This window comes from Melanostigma gelatinosum (genome assembly GCF_949748355.1).
Source record: "Melanostigma gelatinosum genome assembly, chromosome: 13".
In the NCBI taxonomy this organism is placed as follows: Eukaryota; Metazoa; Chordata; class Actinopteri; order Perciformes; family Zoarcidae; genus Melanostigma; species Melanostigma gelatinosum.
The window spans coordinates 15,782,984-15,791,086 of NC_136646.1; positions in this window are offsets into that span (position 1 = coordinate 15,782,984).

Genomic DNA, 8,103 nt, shown 5'->3' on the forward strand with positions numbered 1-8,103 from the left:
CGCCGGTGCACAGAAAGAAAGGCTGCGATCAGCTTCTTGTCCCGCATACGGGCCACAACCGTTCCCCCCCTTACGGTTGCGCGTGGGAATATTCACACGGCCTCGTCTTGTGCTCGTGAAACGTGATGTTTACGCGGTTCCGTTTTTGCCCCGTTCAGTCGGTTCAACGCTAACAGGCTTTCAAACCCGGAGAGTGCCGGAGAGAAGAAGTGCAATAGTTTAGAGAGGGTCGTGCTAAGTGGGACTGTTTAGGGTTGGCTGGGTAGAGCATGCACTCAGCGCACCGCCATATAGACCGCTGTTTTCTAAATGGCCCCTATTAACTGAATGGGAATAGGCTGCACTCAGGCCAGTGTTGTTAGCTCACAGAGGACAGGCTACATGGCTCACACAGCCTGGTGTTGACGCCACACGGCGGACCTGCCACACGCTTGCATGTTTCTTCACCAGAGGACTGATATGGCGCCGCTCACAGCCGCCAAGGTGCAATTTGTTTCATTTGGACTATAACTGTCAGGAAGAGATATACCCTCACTTAAATAGCCGGCCATAATCTGCCCCTCTCCCTGTATTATCCTAATTGAGCCCACGGGCAGCCAGCGCCATCAATAGCTGAGCTCATCTGCAAATTAATAAAACATGGCCCCTCACCAAATCTATGCTCGGGATAGAGCTTGGAGCTACTTAGACACACTAAACGGACGGAGTGTTTGTGATTGTTATTTTCAAAAGAAATGGAAGCACAATAAAATGTTCTCATTTCGTTTTTCGGCAGTGATGAGGTCTTATGGCTCCCGTGGACCCAACAAGCTTCCCTTTCTCCTTCCTCCTTCCTTTTCGTAATGGAAACGCTTATTAAAACCATCAAATGCCATTTACCGCAACATGCTTTTGCAATCTACCGTGTACAGTGGTGACGTTAGATCAGTGGCCCCGGGGCTTTAATGTGCAGATTCCAACAGGTGATCACCGAGCGGGTTTGTTTTGTTTTCCTCTCACTGCTGACTATTGTAAAGCCACATTATTCCTTGGTTGGGACTTCGACATGCTGGCACCATCAACAAGTGCCACATCAGCACAAGTACAGGGGGGCGAGGGGGGCTTTTGGATTTGTGTTTATTTTGACTGTCAGGACTGACGCCCAGCGTGATGTGGGAGTCGATGAAAGAGGCGGTCATCATAATAAGCCGGGATCTTAATAACAACAAATCCTGGAGGACTCTAAAAAGCAGCCAGAGGTTATTAAAGTCATCCATCATGTCTGTTGGGCTAGTAGTCACTCAGTCACCATCCGCTCCTCCGCTCCTCCTCTGTTAAACATGAAACCAAGGCCGTGGCGACCAAACTTTCTTCTTCTCTTTTCCTCTCCCATACAGCTCCCCCCCCCCCCCCCATGTAGCACAAGTCCCTTTGATTTCACACAAACAAAACCCCAAGCAGACTTTCAAAGAGGGCAGCCTCCTGCTGTTCTTCCAAAAGGGAAGGCCGAGCCCAGAGTGGCATCACGCTCATCGGGGAAGGCGGGGCTCTTCCAATATCAACACAACGTGCCTGGCGTACCTTGAGTGCACCTCAAAGCTGTTGGTGTGCTCATGAACCCTTATTTTACAGCGCAGTCGGTGTGCATTGATGAAAAAGAAAAGTGCCGCTCGGGACATGAAGAGAGGAATGCTGTAAAAGCTGGAAGGCCATGACAACTTGATGAGCCATCAGGATGGACTGCGAACAACCTAAAAACATAAAGAGAAAAGGCTGACATCACAGGGCTCGGGTATATGGAGTCATGGATATATGGACAAAATAGAAAAACAAACTGACTCGCCAAAGAAAACAGTGAGTAATCCTTGGACAGAGTATTGTTTGGGCATGCACATGATTGTTGAAACACCCCAATGCCACAGTGTATGATGATACTTGTCTATGCTGGACCAGTTACAAAGTGTGTGTGGGGGGGGGGGGGGGGGGTGTAAAAACATGATTAATCATGAAACCAGAAGGTCTCATGAACAATATCCACAGAGATCAGCCTTTTCACCCACAGAGCCTTTAATAGTGCACACAAAGAGAGAAGGATAGAAATTCAAAATATTTTTTAGAACGATTCTCTCGCACTAAATGATACTATGTTGGATTTGTAAGTGATGAGCTGGAACAAGTGAATTTACTCAAATACTGTGCTTGTTTAACTCACTGGCACTTGTGAATATATAGCTGAATAAATATTTGTATATTTTTGCATTCTGCGATATAAATATTGCACATTTAAAGGAACACGCCGCTGATTTTATACACAAAGTTCACTTTAGTCGTCGTAAGAAGTGCGGCCTGTAAAAGCAGTAGTTTAATGTCTCCCGTGGGTCTGGAGGGACCTTTGTAAAGTTTGAAGAAACACCCCTGATGATATCATCGGGGGTCCAATGAAATACGCTGTTGAGTTGCATTAGAGGCAATGTAGTTTTTCGACCTTAGACGATATTAGGGACTAAAAGACTGAAATTTTTATCCTTTTTAACAAAATCTGCCTCTTCTGAGTCCCCCAGCGTGGTAGAGGTGCAATGACAAACAGCTGGAATATCACTATCAAGCAACAGTTTGACATTTGGTAAATACACAGAATATCTTATTCACCTGTTAAATATATGGCTACAGTCAGCAGCCAGTTTGCTTAGCATAAAAACAGGATAAAACGGTTAGCCTGTCTCTGTCCAACGAGGACAAAATCTGCCTACTAGAACCTCTAAATCTCTCACATCATCACTTTATATCATGTTTGTTTATTACGTATAAAAAAAACATTTAATAACTGTGAAAACAGCATTTGTGCATTAATATTTTACCACTTAACCGGGCCCATTCGTCACATAGAGCGCTGTGGGTAGAAGATTCCTCTGCTGATACTTGAGTACATCTTCTTTTATCACGTCGTATCTGCATTGTCACTGCAAATGTCATTTTTATGGCCGATTGGAGTCTGGAAACAATGGCAAGAAGAAACCTAACACATTTATTTCACCAGGTGTGGTGTTCTTAACAGCACAGTATCATGTATTTGGCTGTCTGCATTCTATTCAATGATTTACTCGTTCCAAACTTCAGTGGAAACATAATATTTTACGTCCCTTTGAATGTCTTGTGCAGTGCAGCAGAGCGCAATGTCGACTTTCATTACCGGACAGGGAGTTTTTGAAAGAGTAAACCTTGGAGTTTAACCAGACAGGCTTTGTTGAAATTTGCTGTGTTCATTAACGTTAAAAAAAATTTTTTTAAATAAAAAGAAGTCACTCACCGTCATTGTCACCACCCATAAAAAAAGTGGAGCCCAAAGCACATTAAGTGGAGGATTTATGGCTGCCATTTATTTGAGTGGAGGGCTGCTAAACCTTATGAAGTCTCCCTTGGCGCTGTAAGGTTCTGCTTCCTCTGTCTCGCTCTGTTGGTTTTTTCCCTGTAGCTTCAGAGTGCCTACAATTTCCCTCTCTTTATTTTCATTGGCATTTAAAGAGCTCGGTGCTCTGTTGAATGTACTCATTCAACAGTGATCTTTTTCAACACACACGCACACACAGAAACACATTCGAACACACACGTATGCACACACACAAAGAAAGCAGCCGTGAACATGCAGCGAGTTAGACCCTGACTCTCCTGCTCAATGCCACGGGATGATGGAACCCAGCAAGTTTCAAACGTACACCGGGCCTGAAAGCATTTCTCCCTGTCTGTGCTTGTCATTGTTGGGGGACATTAATTGATTGGCTTGGTTTCTATTCCCTTTTGTGAAGTGGCTTTAGTCCTGGCTTTATGAAGGTTGCTGAAATCCATTCAGGCCATTCTCTTTGCCTGTTGGAGCGGAGCGCAGCATTGGAGCTGCCGCTGTCTCCACCTTCATTGGTGGAAATCGCCCTTGCACATTTTAATCTGCCATCTCACGGGGTCTCATAACACTTTATGGCTTTATATGTCTCATCAGGTTTTATATTCTGGTATCACACAAAAAAAATGACAAAATTACTTTCCTTTTCTCTTCTTGTGTGTGTGTGTGTGTGTGTGTGTGTGTGTGTGTGCGTGTGTGTGTGTCAGTATGGAATAGAGTCATTCTTCAGGATCAGATTGACCACACATGAGATCAAAGCGTGTTTGTGCAGCAGCATTTTATGACCGGCTTCTTTTTTTTTTATGCAAAAGTGTGACGAGATGCTGAGAGTCTATGTACACACTCCAAAGTAATTAAACGTTTAGCTGTTTTTCCTCCCATAAAACAGGCAACACAGACCTTAAGGCTATCAGGATTTGGGGGGGGGGGGGTAATTGAAAGGTAGGTGTCAAAATCAAATCATCAAAAATCGTGACATTACTCAATTTGTAAGCTGCAGCATTCAGCTCCTGCTCTTTCCTTTTCAGTCACACAAACGCGCACACGCAATAACAGCTCGTGCAGATGGTCCTATCTCCACATCTGGCGACAGTTGTGAGCACATCTGTTCAGTCCTAGGTGGAAACAAAGAGGGCTGCCGCTGCTTTAACGCTGACCTTCTCTCAAATGTTTTCACTTTCTCGATATATTGTAGTACCACAGCGGCCTCCATCCAACAGCAGCGTTGTTCTCTTATGTTCCCCCTCCTCAGAATGGTAGCACGCTCGCCCAAGGGGAACAAATGTCTGCCCAAATCACATCGTTTACACTCTCATACACACCGTCTCCCCTCGCTCTTTGTGTTCTTGCTCCTGAGCCTTCACTGACTTTCCTCCTTTGTCCTTTTACTTCTTTATTCGCTCTCTACTCTTCTGTCTCCCTCCTTCTTATGTCACATATTATCAAGGCAGGCTGGTGAAGCGCCTTGAACTGCCTCGTTCTGCGGACCACAGACAGCTAGAAGATCAGCAGTATGTGTGTGTGTGTGTGTGGGGGGGGGAGACACACGCCAAGTCATCTCAGTACAGCTGCAAGGGTTTGTGGTCGTTTTGTTGACCCCTTTTTGATGATACGTTGCCTTCCGAAACCACCTCTGCATCTCTGTAACACAGATTTATCTCTGTGATCTTTACAGGGCCTGGGCAGGTGGCAAAATAGATTGAAAAGATGCACAAAATCTGAATTTGAAATTCTAAATACAGCCCAAGACGCATGGCCTGTCACTTACTTATTTAATTTCACTCTCCTGTTCTTCCTTCTGGAGATCCATGAGACCTATTTCCTTTCTCCTCCATCACCTTCTACTTCACTACATCTTACTTTTGACTTGCTCCATTTTGCAATCAATCTGCTGTTCATCTTGTCTAATGAGCTCATTAGAGTGTCTTAAGCAATGGTGATTGATAATAATGGCTTACAAATGTCCCATTGATTCACTGCTATATCAGGCCTGTGAAGTAAAGGCTCTCTGCATTAAACTCACAGGTGAACTGAACTCTCTCTTGTCTATCGCCTCGTTCTTTGATATCAACTCAACTTCCCTTCTTCTGCTCCAATTCACGATGACTGAAACTGTTTTTTTTGTTGTTAACTCAACTGCCTGGCCTCGTAATAGACATTTCTGTAAAGTTTCCTGAACAAAAGTGTGAAAATGTATCCGGATGTATCAACGACCCCTTTTGCAGCGTGCCTCCGTCAACAGTTATAAATAAATCCTGCGATATTGTACGTGTTTCCAGAGACTGGTGAGTGAAACCGAATGTTAACAGCAGACATCATATTATTCCAGCCAATCAAAACAAAGGAGACGTGTTCCAGTTGGTCAGTTTGCTGGAAGTCTTTAATTTGTATGGGTGGGCTTCTTAACAGCCTTGACTGATGGAGCCATTTGACTTTAAAGCTGTAAGAGCTACTGTTTGTAAAGCAGGCAGGTTTTTCAGGCCTCTGGCAATATGTCTGAGGATATTTGATGTTTGTGTGTGAGCATATGCGTTTGTGCCTGTGCAAGAAGGAAAGAGATAGAAATAGAATGAGAGAGAAGAGGGTAGGGGGTGATAATTTGAGAGGGGGTGTGTGTGACAGAATTCGCACCCACATGAATAGCGCACAGTCAGCATGCAAGCTCAAATCACTTCAATAGTTTCACATCAACCAATTTAATGGCACAATCCGGGGCCAGTGAAGTTTTTATTCCAAATCCTGTCCATAACCTAATAGCCTTTGAAAGTCTGCCACTTCCCCCTGGCTGACAGGTTGTGCATTTGGATCTAATTGAATCCATTTACATCCTGCACAAATGGAAAGCACATGGAGGCCCACCACCTGGTTCTGATCAGCTACTGAGTTGGGAGAACCACGCTCTTCGGAGTGCGCCCGATGCCAGCAGGGGATACACGACAGAGTAAAGTGAGAGGGAGAGGAGGGAGACTGAACACCTTTTGATATTACTCTTGGCTCTAATTTAATTCAGTTTGAGTTCAGTTACCTCCTCACATTTCCGTTTACTCGTATCTGTCTGGCAGACTGTGCTCTTTTTCCAGTTGTGCAACATTTTACCACAAGGGGGAGTCCAGCAATAGCCACTCATGTATAACAGTGTCTGCTGGTGGAGCTGCCATCATTTATCTACTGTACAACAGAACAATTAGAGTTGTAGCCTACAATCATTCAAGGTACAGTGTGACATCCAGATTTTTTTTCTGATTTAATGTTAGATAGGATATGAATGCTTACCACATGTTAGATGCACAAAAACCTCACACTAACAACTAGATTTGACAATGAACACTTTTGAGTTTTCAAAGCAACGTGAGGCAACTGGCAACTAACCCAAACTGCAGGTGTGTTGGTAAAGAAAAAAGAAGACCAAAAAGCCTTTATTAATATATTAGATATTGTATTCAAAGTGTTGCAGTGTATGACAAACACTGACAAACTGCACCGACTCAAATGAACAGTGCACAGTGACAACAATGTCCCTAATAATTAGAATACAATCTAATATTATACAACAGCAATGTTTTAAACGATTATAGTTTGACATTTTGGGAGGTGCTTATTTGTTTTCTTGCTAAAAGTTAGATGAGAAGATCAATTGTCCGTTGACCATTGTCATGTCATGTAAAGTAAATATTAGTCAGCAGCCGGGTAGCAATCTTAGGACAAAGACTAACTGTAAAACCACAACTTGTAAATTTTTGCAAGAAAATGAATAAGCACTATGCTTATTTTTCTTTTTTTTTTTATACAGTATGTTGTCTTTCTGATACAGTTGCGGTGTCATAACTCCTTGCAGGTGAGTGTCCACACCATTACTGACGTGTTCCTGCATGCTGATGGGTAATGGCGTGAGCAAAGTTGTGTTTTTGAGGATTTATTTGAACCCTCACCAGAACTCAGGCTTTGTACGTGGCCTACATTCAAGTGTGTCTGCAAATATAGTTAATGGGGACAATGAGTAACATCATGACCTTCATCAGGTCCCCCCTCCTGGTCCATCCCAGCCCCACCTCTACAAACATCTGGTTTGACCATCTCCAACCCAGACCCCTGCCAGCCACCCCCGCCTGCACCTCATCAATCCTCGGTGTCATCATTGCCACACTGCTGGCTATCGCCAAAGTAAGTCGTGACGCAAAAGACGTGAAAATGATGAATGGACCTTTTTCCGGACAGGAAGCGCTGCGGCTGAAGAGACACCCTACCCTCACTCCGATCCATTTTCCACTTTCTTTCCTCCGCCACGTCTCTCTGTTGTCTGTCCGTCTTGAGTCAATAGGAGACAAGCGATCGTGTTCCACAAATATAGCCCTCACAATGCGTGGCTTCGAATGACCAACCTTTTTTGTAATAAGTCCTCAAGCAACACCGAGGAACTGAAGACACTTTGACCGGATAAAGGGAACATTTAAATACACTTAATTCACACGATCGTTGTTATATTTCACCCATCTGCGTCCCACTTTTTTCAGTTTTGACTGTCAAAAGCGGTAGTTCTCTCTATGTTTACACAGTTCCATCTGCGACTGCTTTACTCCTCACATCCACAACCATCAGAATTACGGGAACCTTGGGACGTCTGTACTGTCCATTGTTGTGTCTCCCTACCCATAACATGCCCATTCACTTCTGGACAATACAGTCCATTAACTATTATATGAGTTGCTGTAGTTTTTTTGGTTGTTGATGTG